A 13,507-nucleotide genomic window follows, 5' to 3' on the forward strand; every position below is an offset into this window, starting at 1 on the left:
CAGGTACTCTTTGCCTATATATATATTTATTAGGATCAATACAATTTTATTTACAAAGAATATGAATACAATTTTAGACAGGTGTTAAATTGTTTGTAGAGTTAGCTAATAAAATATGCGTAAAGCTGCTCAAACAATGCCAAGAATAAAATGTACTTACAATATTTTGCTATTATAATTTTTTTTACGCTTATGCTTATTTCTTTTGTTTTTGTTGCAGTTTTATGTTGCTTGGAGAATGCTTCATATATTTTGACTATTGGTAAGTAAGTTTAACACTTTACTTGATCTATGAATACGTAGATACATTATATTTTCATCTGTCACAGATATTAATATATTTTAAGATTCGAACCCACACCCATCGTATACACTTAGGGACGTCCTAACAGAATCGTGACGTTATTATTTAAATATTGTAATACTTTTAATGAGATTAGGTTTATTATTCATAGTAGATACGTTTATGATCTCACCACCTGAGGCCTACTGGCATCGTTTTTGTTACACGTGATGTGCTCACAAAGTGGTAGCGCACAATGCGTAAGTTAAAACTAAATACTTATCAAAAGACCGTCGCTAATTTGAATGTACACTGGGAAATACGGCACGATAGTTGTAGCTGAATCTGACTTAAAAGTTATAATATTAATTAATATCTTTTAAGCACCTACTCGTATACTTAAAGAAAACTGATGAACAGATAGTCCCTAATCTTTATAACATGGAGAAAGCAATTTTTTAATCAATAAATAAACGAGAAGGCAGAGGGCCGAATTTAGTGGTGGAACTCAACGCCGCGTTTCGCCTTGACACCAGAGCGAAGAAATGAAAATATTAAATACTGCATTGCTTTAAGTGGGAATCGAACCGACAACCTGTCGCGTTTACATACGCGTGTGCCCCTCAGCCACGACTGGCCTCGTACAAACAAACATATATTTAAAAAAAACATATAATACGGAAAAAGTAGTTTTTGTCTTAATATATTTTTTTAAGAATTAACCAAGTATACAACGATTTTTTTAACTAACCTTGACATAGATTAATGTATTTCAGTAATTTAGAAACAAAAAATAATAAACAATTAAGTACAGGTTGTACAGCATTTATATTAAGGAAGTAATTTTATAAATAACGAAATTCACTTCTGAATAAGAAATAAATATAATATAGTCAAAATGGATTTAATTCTTGCACAGATAAAAAAATATAGGTATTAGACAGAAATACGATAAATGACCGTAAATATAAATATATAAATATATTATTGTTAAAAGTAAGAATTGCTATGCTTTTGTGCACGTTTATCTTTTCAATAAGCTATTGTAACAATTTAATTTAAGTATGTACATATAACACATTATTGTGTAACAACAACATATTATTGTAAACAACCTATTATATTTATTTAAAAAAAAAACAATAAAAACCAGGCTGAGCTGAGGCAGAGCTATAGGCCTCGATTCGATTCCTACTCGGAACAAAAATTATTTTTATTTCCCTGCTCTGGTAAACAAAGTGCAGCGTTGACATCCTCTACTCAACACGCAGTGTTTCAAATTGAGACAATTTTTTTCGTATAAAAAAAAAATAGAAAAAAGTTTTTTTCTGTCTACCCTGCTGTATGTGGGATGAAGCTTTTGGTTTGTTAATACAAATACTACTAAATACGTTAATCCATACTAGAATATTTGATTAAATTTTTTGCATATTACCTTTTTTAAAAATTTACATTCTCTTGAGAATAATAAAACCTTAATTACAACTTATTATAAGCAATTAGTAGGTATACGTTCGTATATTTCATTTTATTAAATAATCTGCACTACAACTTGACTAAAACGAGTGTTAATTGAATAGATTACAATTAATTGAGTAAAACAACTTGATTTATATTGAATACTCGACGACAGATCTAGGTGACGGCTAATTCGATACCAAAGCCTAATTAAGAGTGACCTAGCGTTGCAGATTGCAGACACTGCACTGTCAGACGACGGACGTTTGCTTACTAAAATAGTCTAATTAAATACTTTCTTTTTATCAACATTTAATATTTAATGTAGTCAAGATTTAATATGTATTTAATAAATATTGTGCGTTGTATGGGGAACGGAGTGTATTGGACACTAGGTTCCCCTGCCTATCCAGCTATGTGTGCAAATTTTGAACTTTACCTTTGAATGGAATACAAATGAAAGATATTGATTTTATTTGATACATATTGATTTTATAATTTGTATAAAAAAGTAAATTAATATATTTTAATATAATAAAATCAAAATAGTGTGAAGTCAAGCATTTATAATTGCGTCACATAGTTATACTTCACATTCCATGTTTTTTATGACTTTTCAGAACTCATACTCAAATTTTATATTTGTTTTTTTTTTTTATAAATATCCCAATCTACTGACAAATTGGATTTATAATACATTGTTTTTAAAACATTCACAAGAATTGAGACAACTAAACAATAACAGTAATAAATATTTTGGCAAGCATTTCATAAATAAATTCAATACCTAAAAGGATTCTTTTTATATAACTAACTACATAATACGCACAAAGATACTTTGGACGTGGGATCTTAACCCGAGGGTATAAGGTTCGAGTCCGCAGTGTTTTTGCACAATCGCTTTCTAGACGTGCACTGAATAATGAGTTATCGGATAATCTGGTCGCTGCAATAGTCTCGATGCCATTTTTGGATCGCATACTTGTTATATAGGGTTGGTAAGTATTATTCCTGTTACGTTTTAAGTAGCTATTAATATTTATACGCATTATGTCAGAACAAGTCGTAGTTTTACACATTTTTACACATTTCAGGTATATTTCGGACATTTTACATATAAGGATTTCGTGGTTCAATATTGTAATTTCACATAAAATTAGTATGGTTAATATGAATGATTTTAATATAAACATATAAGAAATTCAATTATTTTGTTGGCTGTGTTTGTTAATTAGGTAGGTGTCGGGGTTAATGTCCGTATCTACAACTTGTATTTTGTCCTATGATTTAATTGATTAATCAATCGGTTTTTTTATAATCCATTTCAAAGAAATCGTGCGTCAGTATTAGAGTTTATGTTAAATTCTAAGCGTCCTCTTATATCAAACAAATAATTTTTTTTTTTTTTAATTTACGAAGTAAATTCGCCATTTCTTCCTATAAACCAGCGCATATAACCTGTGATTACGAATAATTCTAAGAGGTAACCCTACCCATACAGGTCTTGAAGATCGTTGTACTTTATATGAGCTCATTAGAATTACACTCATTTGAGTTTTGATAAGCGCCTATTTCACGTATGACTGCTATACACACTATAATATTATACCGTTAGTTTTAAATTATTATAATACATTATGACGCCGATAAGGCGCAATTGTGACATTGATTTATTTTCAGCTTAATTCTGTATCCAGCATATAGCAGGATTGCCAGAAGGAACCTAGTGTCAAGACACTCCGTTCCCCGCTTTTTGTCTAATTTTCCACAAATTATGCGCTAAGTGGCGGTTCTTATCCGTGTGCAGTCAAATGCAGTACCGATGCGCCACGAGGGTCTCTTAAATTAAATTAAATTTACTCTATCTGCTTACTCTTACCTATCGCAATAACTTACTAATACTACTAGAAGTGCAAGAAAGTCTCTTATGTTAATGGCATCATTAGCGCCGTGAATCAACCATTGTCTTTTATAACTAAATAATTAGTCATCGTTCAAGTTAAACAATTAAATCGCAAACTTTATCAGACTACTTTAAACAATGGAATACGCGGTTAGTGATCCAAATATGTTTTTATTGCAAATGGTATGGTATAAATAAATAATAAAGTAAATTAGATTTGAACAGTCTTCTCGGGAATAACCACAATTAAAAAAATTAACCAGAATTAGAAAAGAAAGACGATTTAGTCATCGTAATAAATATCTAATGGGAAATAAAAAAATCAAATAAGTTTCTCGCTGTATCCCGCAAATAACAGGGTAGGTACAGGGAATCTAAAAATAGTGTTAAGACAGGCCCTTCCGAACATTCTGCCGAATTTTAGAGGCATTGCGTATTGGTATAGTATCACAACTGAACACCTGGCTTCGCCTTGATGCCAGAGCGAAGAAATGAAAATATTAATAAATAATAATTCATTTCCCCGAGTGTGGATCGAACCCATAACCGTCACGTTACAACCACACCCTTGTGCCCCTACGCCATGACAGCCTGTCTCTCGACTTTAATGATAAATGTCCTCTTAATAATATATCATTTAAATATAATGATTATTGAGGGAGAGTTCAGTGATTGTATCCATTACTTACAATTTCAATTATATTTTCTTACATTAATTTTTTTTAAACATATGTCCATCACATATCTCTCTACTAATTATGTCAATATTTCATCTTCTAACTCCGTAGTACTTATTATAGTGATCATTAGTGATTCAAAGTATCTAAACAGACACCTGTCACAAATCATTGTTATCAACAAAATTGAGACGAATCCAAAGTGACCCATAATGTCTAATGGTCGGCAGATGTAGTGACGCAACGTTCCGCTTTCCGCCACCTAATTTAATTGCGGCTCACTTTCACACTGCGCACGCGCACGCGCTCGCCGTTGATTGCCTTTATACCTTGTTTATATGCAAATTATATTTAACTACGGTGTTCTTACTTCCGAATAGGAAGGATTGAGGTATTTTAATATGGATGTTTTATTAAATTTAAATACTCTACGCTAGGTAAGAAAAGGATCTAATTTAATACTTTTATAATAATTTTAAATCTATGCTAATATTGTAAATCTCAAGACTAGTCCGAGATAGATAGTCCATCTACAGAGGAAGGTTACCTCGGCCTCTTAAAATGTGACGTGTGCTGCTCACAATTAACAATTCTTAGTTTTTTCCAAATAACCACGCAGAGGTGAAACCGCAGATAGGCCCTAGTTAACTGTATTTTTGTACATTACATATGTGAAAAATATAATGATTTTAAACTAACACTTCTTTCTCCTGTAATAAATCTCCGCATATAAACTCCTTTTTCGTTAGGTATTATATTTAAAAATCAAAGTGCTATCTATATACATACGAGTACATTCGTATATAAGGCGAATATAATAACTAATTACTTAGCAACTTCACCGTATAAGATTTACTGTTAATTATCGTAGATACCCTCTACAACGCTAACAAATTAAATAAAAATCATCACTCTATTAAATAACCGAGTAATAAATCTAAATTGCTTGACCAACTAGTGAAGATAATCGCTAATACATAATACACTGTCGATTATAACAGACGTGTAATGTGTGATAGTCGATACACAACACTCATGTCAGTGATATAACTAACTACGTTGTTAAAACTCTTAGTTACTAGCGATTAAAGCTTAACCATTGAATGTCTTATAAATTTAATATTAAATATTTAGAGGCTATGGTGGAACAATGGCACAGCTTCTGACGAGGCGATGGTGGTGTTTGATTCTAACTCCGGAGAATTCTGATTTCTTTTTTCATTTCCTTGCTCACTAGAACCTCCTTTGCCTCCTTTGCCTTTGCCTTGTTACTGAACAAGGCAAAGCGCGGCTGATTTCCGCCCGGAAAATAAAAATTATTGTATTTTCATGTTTGATTTGAAATTATTTTAAAGTTATTTTAATTAATCATAATAACAGTTAGTTTTCATGATATGAATAACTATTTTCTTACCCTTCCTTTGTTTTAATCACCTTGCAATAATTTCAGTGAATTGCGTTCGTTTCCTTATTTTTAAATAATAAAAATGTACATATATAATTAAATATAAATTTTAATTTAAGCTTCATTTTTGTCACCTTGTATATTTCTATGTTACTTTTATTCTTTACTTTTTCTTATAAAGCTTGAAATTTTGTTTACTTAGATATTCTGATCTTAGGAATTGCTGGTACAAATTGAAAAAATATTTTTGTATTGATTATTCCACTTATCGACGGCCTTTCGATACTGTTCCGAAGTAACCCTGGCAGCAAAGCAAAAGCAAAAGCTAGTAAGATTAATTCTAATTAATCTTTTTTTACATGGTATTAGATTAAGATTAATACATATTTAATATCTCCATCACTTTAAGTCACCTTTGCACTTTAGTATAATACAGTAACATTTCGTAACGGTGCGTAACCCGTACCGCGGCTACTCATTCCTAGCGCTACATAGAGAAAAGCGCAATTTAATTGGAAAATATAGCGTGATGTAAACCGCTCTATGAAATGCTAGAGCAGTGCGAGAACTGGAAACGAAAGCGTTGACGAAGCTACTTGTTATCTTAGATGTACGAGTAATTAGGTGTTTAGTGTGTTTTTTATTCATTTACTTACGTCTGACCGACAACGCGTCGTTTAAGAGTTCGATTGTTACTCGGGGGAACAAATGTACTTTTATTACCTGGCTATGATAAAAAAACAATCCCGATCAACATACAATAACTCGATAACTGGGTAAAAAATAGGCAACGGAGTGTTATAACAGTAAAAATCTTAACTATATTTTCTTTTTCTCGGTTCGAGCTAAGGATAACACAACGATATCACATAAAGTAACCATTATTTACTAAATTATTGGATAATTGAGGACTCTATACTATGTAGAGATATTTATTAAGTGTTAAATATATTTTTTAGGTCAATGCGATATATATCTACGTATATTCCCTAATAATTATATCATTAATAACTTAGATATGCCAATTATAAAGTAAGTATTATATGAAAATTTATACACTACTTCCATTTCAATACAAAAGAATCTATCGTAATTGCGAAGGCACATATTCGAAAGCAATTAGAAGCCCTCATTAGTGCAGAAACAATAGGTATTCTGGTATTTTATATAATCCAAAGAAATCATTTATATTATATTAATTATATGTAAATAAATATTTTTAAATTAATTACTGCGATGGCCTTGCGAGTACCCGCCAAGAACAATAAGCGGAACAATATATACTATCAATTATTAAATGATAAGGTTGATGATTAAGGCGATAATAAAGGTTAAGCAATACTGTTATATTTCACGATTCTTTCTTTACGTATATACAGGGTGGAATTGTCAGCGCCACTTTAAATGAAACCACAGTTTTAACTACTCTATTAAAGCCTAATATAATTCGGAAAAAAAATAATTCTCAAAAATGAAAAAGTTATTTTTTCAAACAAAATAAATAATAAAATTATCGTTTTAAAATAAAACGCCATTTGTAAAGTATAACATAGGCACGCACACACTTACCTGTCAAAGCGGCAACGTCGCATACGTATGTGTGCGTCACACGAAATACAGGTATGGATAAAAATCGTGAAATGAAAAAAAAATCCTACGTCCAAACCGTTGAGGTACCTTGATTATTTTTTTTAATTCTGGGTTTGAAATATTTTACCCTATATGCAGTTTCAGTAAAAGAAGCGCTGCCTCTTCCACCCTGTATATGTTCATTTTTATTTTGAATACATTGGGGTTCACTCCGCCACAACTTTATTCGAGACATTGTGTGTTGAGTGGCAGAACTATAGGGAACGACATGCCTGCAAAAGCCCTATGTCATACTAGCGGACGCGCGCAGCTTCGCTTGCCTATTTAAGGGTGAATTCTAATAACCCATGAAACATGGGTTCAATGAAATATTTTTAAGTCTAAATTTCAAATTTTATAATTTATTGTACTTATATTGTTCAATAGATATATTATCTTTTTAATTTCATACCCCACGAAGGTCATATATAAAATAAAATGAACCAATGTTTCAATATATCACTTAAAAGATAATATATGTAACACGGTCGTCCTGCAGTCTGGACGGTCCGACGACGGGACGATCGCAGCAATTAGCATATCGAGTACTTCTAATGAGAAACAATGAGAGCTTTATTGCGTATTGTCGAGTTGGTCGAGCGTTGAGTTGCATTCAATGAAGGGCCTTTGTACGTTGACCCAATATTATTACTTCTTACATACATATAAATTGAACTCTTTTATTTGTCTTTTCCTTTATTGTTTTCACGATTTACATGTCATATTTAAAAGCTATAAAATAAAAGTTAAAAACTTAATGTAGCTTCAAAAGATCATAAACTTACCGCACGAGTGACTATCGTACCAATATCGTAACCCATGGATGTGTTATGGGGTCATATACTTAATTATATTTTTTAAATAGCACTGATAAGTCGATTTGTCAACTTTTGTAATTAAGTTACGTTAATTAAATGTTGATCTTTGACTTTAAGTCGTTCTATTATTATAAAATATATTTAGTGTGTTTCTTATATAAGTAAGAACAAATCAACAATGTATAATAAAATAATAAATCCCTTATATTTTCATTCTACACACAAATAATAATTGGTTATTTATTCTATAAATAAGCAAAGCTATTCTCATCTCCGACGGTGGCGGTGCAAGCAAATTAACGGACATTGTTATCTTTGCATCGCATAAGTGGAGAGCACATTTATTAATGCAGGTTTCTATTCGGACGAGAGCCACTTATGTGCAGACATCGAGCGAAAAAAGAAAACCGCCTTTTCTGAGTTTCCAAATGATTATATTCATTTTAAATATCATGATTTATATGTAAAACTAGCTTCTGCTTACGGGTAACTAAGTGTGAGGTAAATACGAGTAAAACTGTACGTTGTATAGTAGTTCTATGAAATATACTTAATGTCGAGCTAATTTTAGTTAATTGGTAGGTTTATAGAATAGCAATGACCTAATAAATAGTGTTAACAACAACTGAAACTGTGTGGAGATACTAAATAAAATCTAATATTACACTATTTGCCTAATCAAAATAAATTCAAATGAAATTGATAAAATAACAATATAAGTCCATCTGTCTATCAGGCGAGGGGACGTTATGACCGCGTATAAAAAGTCCCACCGATAAATAACATGTCGTTCGTTAACATGTTGAAAAACAACCGCCCACATGCTACCACCAGATGATGTAATAAACTTAATAATGTATGATCACAAGTGTTTTATAAGTATGAAAAAGACAATTTATTATAACACTAGCTTTGAACTGTGGTTTTGTCTGCGTCACATTTTGAGTGCCCAAAGTAACTGGTACAGCAAGTTAATAGCGTATAGCCAGCCTTGGTAATATATAATAATGGACTATCTAATATATATTTTTTTCTTAATTCGTACCTACTAATTCCTGAGATAACCGCATTCAATTAAACAAACTCTTCGGCTCGTCGGCGCAGCAAAATAGAAAAATTTATGTATGTACAGTATGTATGTACAGTGTAATTTATGTACAGATGTTCAAATTTTATTATTTATCAACAACATATTTGTAACCCAACATTTTTCGTAATAAAAGGCTTACTCGTGCTTAAATTCAATCTAGTAGGCAAACAAACTACCCACACGTTACTTCAAAGGGTCTGTAAGTGGGCTACGTTTTAGTATGCAGCGCTTAGGCCCATCTCGTTCTGCTTTCCGAGTGACCAAATAAACTAAATAAATGCGACAACTCGTGCTTCGCATTTATAGACATATTGACGTGATCCTATAGAGGCCGTGACGCAACGATACAGTGCTTTGAACTGTATCTTTGAACTTTTTGAATATTGCCAGGAAAGCGATGATTGAAGTATAAAGAAGTAGTGAAGTTAAAAAAAAAACTGTTGACATCTTTGTGCAAGTGGCTAGGATATCCGTTTAGTAATTGATATGCTAGGAGGTATTGTCGATAATCTAATTTAAAATATGTCTGTTTTCGGAAATTATAGATTTGAAATTAAATAAAATATTTTAAGTAGCATCTGCATCGTATAAATTACAGTTAAACGTAAATGGACGTCCCAGAGCACAGTGCGTACTTTATTTTCATCAGGGTTATTGATTATAAAAAAATCATGCTCATTCATTCCATATTGATTGCATAGTAAAGACCTATTGAAATGTAAGCGATCAATGTGAGAGACTATATATATGGTAATGGATATTCCTAGCGTAGGCTAGGTACTGAAAGTTCTTTGATACTGTCATGGCGCAGTGCAATAGTTTAGATGTGTAGGTTCGATTCCCACTCCGGGAAAGGATTATATTAACATTATTTTCATTCCCTACGCTCGAGCAGACTGTGCGCGGTGATGAGTTCCAACACGCTAGTGTTCTGAACACTAGCAGAACTGACTGTTCTGAAAATTCTTATTCTCATAAGTTTTTAAATTATTCAAATTTCTCGATGAAACAGAATTTTAGAATTAGGGAATATGTTTATGCAAGTACAACATTTTAAAATTATTTTCCACGAAACATTAAATTTTAGTCAAGTCGGATGAGAGAATCTTTGTATATTATTTTAAACTACCACACTCAGTGACATCAATTAACATTTAAATGACATTAAATAATGGACGATGATTTAAATACATAATACCTTTTAATTCACTTTATACCAAAACAAAGCTTTAATAGAGCCATTATTAAATTCGATTAGAGACTATTAAGTTAACAAATTGACTTAACTGGTTAGTCAACGTTAGGCATTCATCTAAGACGGCGGCTTGATTCAATTGAGGAGGGCAGTAACTGTTTGATGGAGCATTTCCCGCGACGACGTGTGTAGTTGTATACTCTGTATTGTGCAGTCGCCGCATATTGCACTTTTTAAGTATTGATTTGCTTTACGCTATATCCCGTAAATATGAGGGTAGGCACCAGATAGAGGGAGATCATAATGTTTGGACACTTTGCGCCAACTTTGCGCAACAATATTCAAAACAATGTGTGTCTTTATACTGGAGTGAGGAAATGAAAATTATTTATTTCCCCGAGTGGGCATCGAGCCCGCAAACGTCGCTCTTACATTATTAAGCAGTGGCTTTTTGTTTATGCAGCCTAGCCACCTATGCTTTTTTATGTTCCAGTAATTCTAAATTGAGTTTTTGTGTAGGCTTGCTCCATGTCCATACAAATAACAGTTGCCGAGTCCTGGCCGCCCTATTCGCTGTAAAAGATTTGCAGATTTGATTTTAGAATATTGCTTACTTTTGATTATTTTTTCTTTCGAGTGTACAATGTTCAACAGTTCAGAAAGCCTAACTTCAAGGCGGCCACGAGATATAGTCCGTACTGTATTTAACTTAATGTTTATTCTTATCCAGCGACCGCTACATCACTATCGCGGAAGTACCGAAACTTGCCATTCACTCATCGCTCTCTACGCACTAATTATTCACCATTTTACAATTTCATACCTCACCTAGTATTTTATTTGTTGAACTAATTGTTTCATTAAAACAAGTGATCGCTTAAATTTGATCGTTCATTCCGTTTTAAAGTTACGTAGATGCAATTCTCATCTTTTTTGTGGCTAAAGTATCTACTGCAGTGATTTTACTGTTTTACCGTGTATCTCGCACACCTCTCTCACACACAGAAGTATATGTAGACACAGAGAACCTTTTATTAAGACACTACCACACGCACCGCCTAATTTTCGTGACGTTGCGTGATGAATGGCGGAATTCAACGCTGCATTTTGTCTTATTACCGTGTTTTAAAGTTATCAAGTATAAAAACATTTGGATATTTCGACTAGCCATACTTTTTTTAATCCTTATTCTATTGGAATGAAATGAATACAATATTTACTTAAAAAATGACAAGATAAATAATGTAGCGAGGAACTTTGAAACAAATTGATTATAATGAGTTTTAACAAAAACTTTCTAATTTATGGTATAAATCTACAAACTTGTTGGGTCCAAATTCTCTTTACCTACAGATTACCTACAGATTTTTTAATAATTTTCGTTAATACTTAACAATAAAATACGTATAGAATAAAACACCTACTATGTTTAATTTACTTGTTTAAAATTTTTTTTTTACCTTTTATATATTTTTTTAGCTATGAATGTAATGACATGAGCTTTTAACGACGCTTATCAGAGGAGCCGCGTAAACTACATGTATGTGCGAGTGAGCTTTAATTTTACTTACAGGTATCTGCCTACGGCGTAATGGGTCGTTGAATATCGTAAATAGAGATGCCTATCAATACTCAATACATTCAGTACGGGAAACTATGAAAAGGTTTAAATAATAGCACACTGAATTTTCTATTTTAGATAATTCAGACACTAGGTTCTCTCTGCTTTCTCTGCGGAATAAAGCGTGGAACTAAATAATAAATATATCAATTATAATTTACACAGTTTTATTTTATACAATTTGTGTAATTTTTTAATTGTATGTAATGCCCAAGAGCCGAACGCAGTTAGGCTTTCGTTACGTTATATGTGGACATATTTCTTCCAAGTTTGATAAAAGTTAATTTAGTCACTTAAAATATTAGTGTGAGTTGTTTCGTAAAATTTTATAACTATTGTGTAACATCAGGTCAATACAAAGACGACGATTATATTTAATGATTACGTAAACTTTAAATGATTGTGCTAAATACAGGTGAAACATATTGTTTTATAACAATAGCATGCATGATACATGAACGTATCGGTCAATTGCCTCACATGAAATTAATTAACATTTTCTATATAAACTCAGTTAGAAGATATAAATAAACACAGTATTATTTCCATCATGTCAGTTCATCAATCGCGTGCATTCGCCGCGTTGCGCCATTGATGCACCCGTCAATGAAGCGATCACTTCCGGTGCACGCGTTCCGGTGGGCCGAAGCAGAAGTGGGCGGCGTGTTAACAAAGTGTAAACACAAAGGACATGGGGGTTCTTAGAATAGATGTAGAAGAACATGGTGGACGACAGATTTGTCTATTGAAAAGTATGTATTTATAGGTAGTGGTCGTGTAGGTTGTCCCTATCGGGAAAATATTTTTATAAGATTTTTTTTATAATTTTCGCCAAGCTGTCGTGGGACAGTGGGACAGGGTCTGACTATAAACGACATGGTTGTGGGTTACATTCCCACTCGGGGATTGCCATTTATTTTCATTTCTCGCTCTGGTAGACCTTAGTCTACGCGGCGTTAAGTTCCGCCACTCAACACGCAATATCCCGAAAGTTAAGTGGAAAGTGAGGAACGGAACATTTTACACTAAATGCCCTCTACCTGCTATGCGGGCAAAAGCGTGAAACAGCCGGGCAGCCTGGTTTATAAATTTCAAAACAACAATGGCGAAAAAAATATTTTTTTATTTATATTTTTATCCTAATTCTTAAAAAATTACGTAAAAGTTCACCGAACTTGTGCGAAGTTGAGCTTTATGTTATTTTGGCGTAATTCCCGGTCCTGGTGCGGGCGTGGCACAACTCTTAAATAGAAAAAACTTGAATGCTTCATTTTGCGAGTCGACCATAGAATGGTGAGGCAAGTTCGACAAACTTGGACAAGAGGCCAAAACAAACATAATAAAAGTTAATTCCCCTTCCTACAGTCCGCAGCGCGTAGCCTCGCTGCTCCAGCGAGTGCAGTAAGCCCTGCTTGCACTGTTTATGCT

The 13,507-nt window shown here is 32.7% G+C and overlaps 1 protein-coding gene across 4 annotated transcripts in view; it reads left to right on the forward strand.

Annotated features, from left to right (window-relative positions):
* Positions 1 to 13,507, forward strand: part of LOC146532952 (uncharacterized) — a 78,019-nt gene that overhangs the window by 36,276 nt on the left and 28,236 nt on the right. For 3 of the 4 annotated variants that reach the window (XM_085195746.1, XM_085195747.1, XM_085195748.1), the window contains one exon: positions 221 to 262. The exons of the other annotated variant lie outside the window; for it this stretch is intronic. The gene's annotated coding sequence lies outside the window, so the exon portion shown is untranslated. The remainder of the gene's footprint in view (positions 1 to 220; positions 263 to 13,507) is intronic. 4 annotated transcript variants of the gene reach the window in all.

Source organism: Heliconius melpomene, chromosome 13 (assembly GCF_056956725.1).
Source record: "Heliconius melpomene rosina isolate 202511_hmr_F chromosome 13, ASM5695672v1, whole genome shotgun sequence".
In the NCBI taxonomy this organism is placed as follows: Eukaryota; Metazoa; Arthropoda; class Insecta; order Lepidoptera; family Nymphalidae; genus Heliconius; species Heliconius melpomene.